Below are 4,782 nucleotides of genomic sequence, written 5' to 3'. Positions count from 1 at the left end.
AGGGTTGGAGCTGAACTCTTCAGGACGGCGGCTCTCTAGGACCGAACTTGCCTACCCCTGTTCTAAGGTGAGCAATTATTTTCCAGTAAACCTATACTATTAAGTAGTTCCAGGTCTGTTGACAGCAATATTCATTTATTATTATTATTATTATTAATTTTAAATTTCTTAGTAGATTTATGCATTTATTTATTTATATTTCTTTGTATATTTAATTTATGCATTTCATTATTATTTTGGGAGCTTTGGCATTTCATATTTGTGTGTGCGTTGTTTGTCAGCAAGCAGAATGTGTCTGTCTCTAGCACACACTTAAATGACATCACTCACTTCACCAAAATATTGCAGTTATTTCAAAGGTGCTTACAGCCTACAGTACAACAGCAAATTAACCAAAATTCACAAATACACTGACTAAGCAAACAAATACGAATTATTTACATTTTAAATCGTCATGCCTTGACAACGGGCTGCTGTCAAAATTTAAACTCAGAATTCAGAATCTTAAGACAATCATGATGCATCAGAGAATTGATTGTGTAAGGAATAATTGACGACTATTTTTCATTACGATTTAAATCCTACGTGGCGCCTCATAGATATGGAATTGTAATTCTACTTATATTTGCTTTATGTATAGTTGCATTTTTCCCCAACATTTATTTATTTTCGTTCATACATTTCTTTGTCCATGGTAATGAGGGGGTGTGTTTTATTTCAAACATCGAGCTCAGAGTTACTTAGGCAAGGAAGAAACTTTGAGGCCTTTGAGTAGGGCAAATCAATGAACGAATGGCTTAGAAATGGTAGATATGGCCAAAATCTTATATAATTGGATAAGTGATTTAATATCATTGTAACAGTATGTACAGTTTATAGGGTGAACATACATACTCTTTTTTTTTCCTGGACATGGCAGAATTTGGCTGAATATGAACATACTGCAACTTCAATAGATCTGATGAATATTTGACACTGAAGAATGTGCAAATGAAATCATCCAGTATTAAAATCAGGAAAAAAACAACACAAACAAAATATACAGGCAATTTATTATAACCAATAACCTATGCAGTTTAAATGGGCATGACTCTTCTGTGTAGCTTATAAAATACATATGATTGGTTTGAAATAGACACTCTTTATTAATCTTTCAGTATCCTCAGTATCTTGGAAATACAAGTTTTATTTTAAGCATTTGATTTGTCACCTGTTATTCATGCAAAATTAGGCAACTTAAATGTATGCTGAATGTGCAGTCGAGTTTCAAGCACATTGACCAATATAGATAAGATATATCTAATATGTTTACATATCAATATGCACTGAAAAAAATTTTTCATTCATCCAGTTAAAAAAAGTACATAGACTGCAGCAGTGTTGGGGAGTAACTAGTTACATGTAATCAGAATTTTTGTGCCACGTTTAAAGATAACTAAATAAATAAGATTAACGTCATAATATTTTAAGAATAAAGTCAAAATTAGGATAATAAAATCATGTTATATTGCGTGAAGTTAATGTGACAATTTCTTCCATCATTCTTTCAGTGGCTGCTTGTCGGGGGAGGCAGGGGAGGCACAGCTTCCCCATTACATCTGATTTTTTCACATACACTCCCACATACAGATTTAATTGAGTTCTTTCATAAATTGCAGTGACTGCTCTAAATTATGAAACACCAATGTTTCAGAAGTTTATAAAATGCTTATCCGATAGGGTTTATGCATATGCTTTATTTTTTTTAAGATCAACTGTGGGAGGGGGAGGCCGGGGGAGAATAGTTCTCGTGCCTCCGTTGGTAAAAAAAAATTAGCCAATCACCATCGAGTTTTCACTTTCAGCGCTGAGGAGTGTTGATTGACGTAAATTACGTGATATTAGTTTGAACATCTGCCGCTGCGATGATAAAGTACAGGTGCATCTCAATAAATTAGAATGTTTTTCTAAGGCATTGTTAGATTCCAGTGTTTCCTGTCTATGCAAAGATTTGATTTCAAAAACAGTATCATAGCTATTAAACTATTTCTTGTTATAATTTTAAATATGTATTTAACCTCAGGATGATTTTAAAGTAAGTCTGATTTTGTGGTGGCTGTGCTTCAAAGGGGACATCGGATGCCCATTTTCCAGGTTGGTATGATTCTTTAGGGTATTCTTGAAATGGTCTCAGTGGTCGTGTAAAACAACACCCTTTTTACCTTGTCAAAAACATCTCTGTTCACAGCGACCCGTTTCGGTGCCTATCTCTTTACATGCTAATGAGTTCAGCTCACCCCGCCCCTCTCTTTTGTGGAAGAGCAAACGCGATTCGCAAATAATCATAAAAAATAAAAAGTGTGTTGGCACCGATAGCCTTGTGGGCAGCACACTGACATACAGCACCATTGCACTTCGGGTGTCTCGTGTTCAAATCGGACCTTTCCCTGATGATTTGCGCAGCCAGTCATAAACGAATTTAGTGAACGTGAAGTGAAGTGACGTGTGGCAAAGTATGGTGACCCATATTCGGAAAAGTGCACACACACAGCAGTGAACACACACACCAACAAAGTTGGGGGTTTGGTGCCTTGCTCAAGGGTCTTACCTCAGTCGTGGTATTGAAGGTGGAAGTATGGTATTTAATAAAGTAATTGAAAAGTTACACTACTTATTACATTTTAAATAGAGTAACTTGTAATCTGTAACCTATTACATTTCCAAAGTAACCTTCCCAACACTGGACTGCAGTGAAATGCTGCTGTGCAGGTTTATCTATAAATAAATGCAACCTTTAATCAGTCACACCCTGTTCATTAAATTGAAATGGTTGTTTTCACATGCACACCCTTCCATGTCAAAGGTTTTATCAGATCTGGCAAAGAACGTATACTGACAAGAAGAGAAAGCCAATGGACGTTCCATTGCAACAGCAGCGCCCAGCAGCGGCCCTATGCTTCCGCCATTCTGGAGTGAAAGCGACTCGGCAGTCCACTAGCTTCTTACTGTCGCTATGGCAAATATCAGCTGCTTTGTTTAAAAAAACGTACAAAAATACAAAAAGCTGAAATACAGACTGAACGATGACAACAATAGCATACATTCACTAGACTAGTGATCATCAAATCCTTTTAACAGTTTATTTTACAGACTTTATTTTAAAGTCTTCCTTTTTTCACAAAACCTTTTGCTCTCTAGAAACCATGTCAGTTTCGGTTGTAAATATTTTAAGCTCAAGTGTTACCAAGCACTGAATTAAAGTAAAAATGGATGATAAATACACCTTTCGTATGGAATTAAATAGCAAGCACTTTGAGTGTCTTGTTCATCATATTTATTTTCATATAAAAGCAACAGAACTGAAATTATATCGTGTTTATTAGCAACACAGCATGTAAGTGAGAATAACGCGATATCTGCCTTTGATCTCGTTGGTATCTGTTCCTACGTTTCAGGCGAGGCGAGGCGCATCTCAAACAAGCCTATTAATATGCGGGAGACTCCCGGAGCTTCCGGGAGAGGTGGGATGTCTGCGTCACTATAAATTAATAGCAGTCGTCCATGTTCTGACTTGGTAAAAAGACACGTTAACTTACATTATCTGAAGGGAAATTTAAATCTTGTGTCTGACGTTTAATTGCACATTTTAAACTGCAAATTCTGGTAATAAGAGCATATAAAGAACGTGTAAATCAGGGGTGTCAAACTCAATTCCTGGAGGGCCGGAGCCCTGCATAGTTTAGATTCAACCCTAATTAAACACACCTAAATATTCCAACTAATCAAGTCTTTCAGGCTTATTTGAAAGCTACATGGTATGTGTGTTGAAGCAGTGTTGGAACAAAACTCTGCAGGGCTCCGGCCCTCCAGGAATTGAGTTTGACACCCCTGGTGTAAATGACTGTAATGACATTAAGAGCATGTGACCTTGCAGTTACGTTGCCAGTAATTCGTGAAATTACCAATATACGTCATTAACAACAGAGGTAGACAAAGTACACAACTTTATTACTTGAGTTAAAGCTACTGCTGCTCAAATATTACTCCATTATCAAGTGAAAGTTTTAAGGACAGATTTTTACTTGAGTAAAAGTACAGAAGTACTTGCTTTTAAAAGTACTTAAGTACCAAAAGTTAATTTCCTTTTTTGTCAATGCACTGTTTTATTATTGTTGTATTGTTTATTATGCCTCTGAAGCAACTTACAATACATTACACCTGAATACACTGACTGGTACTTTGATGTCATACACAGAACAGTCTGTGCAGTGCTGCATTAAGTCGAATACCTATTGTGTTTTGTTAAGAGGCTCAAAATAGTTCTTATAAAACGGATAGTTCCGGTCCTTGATTCTGATTGGTTGAGCCGCGTTCGGAGCTGTTGTGAATTACACTACAAACGTACACCTTTGTTTACTTCTGTGTGTTGCTCGGCAACCACTTTGTTGGAACCACAACTGTTTTTTGAGCAGTGGTGGACAGTAACGGAGTAGTTGTACTTCGTTACTGTACTTAAGTACATTTTTCAAGTATCTGTACTTTACTGGAGTAGTTTTATTTTGAGTAACTTTTACTTTTACTTCACTAAATTCCAAAGCATAAGATCGTACTTTTTACTTCACTACATTTCATAAAACATATCGTTACTTCTTATAATATATCACGTGCTCCGACACGCAGAAGCGGTGTCTGATTCAAGAACGAACTGATTCTTTTCAATTAACCTTTTAAAATCGGTTCGCAAATCGCACCAAACGATTCATTCACGAATTAGAATGAACCGATTGCAGTTGTTCTCGAGTC

At 36.4% G+C, this 4,782-nt stretch overlaps 1 protein-coding gene across 1 annotated transcript in view; it reads right to left on the bottom strand.

Annotated features, from left to right (window-relative positions):
• LOC107683410 (NXPE family member 3-like) overlaps positions 1 to 4,782 on the bottom strand; it is a 13,642-nt gene that overhangs the window by 1,655 nt on the left and 7,205 nt on the right. The window lies entirely within an intron of this gene.

Source organism: Sinocyclocheilus anshuiensis, unplaced genomic scaffold (genome assembly GCF_001515605.1).
Source record: "Sinocyclocheilus anshuiensis isolate Anshui unplaced genomic scaffold, SAMN03320099.WGS_v1.1 scaffold1170, whole genome shotgun sequence".
NCBI lineage: Eukaryota > Metazoa > Chordata > Actinopteri > Cypriniformes > Cyprinidae > Sinocyclocheilus > Sinocyclocheilus anshuiensis.
This window is presented reverse-complemented; position numbering and strand designations above follow the sequence as displayed.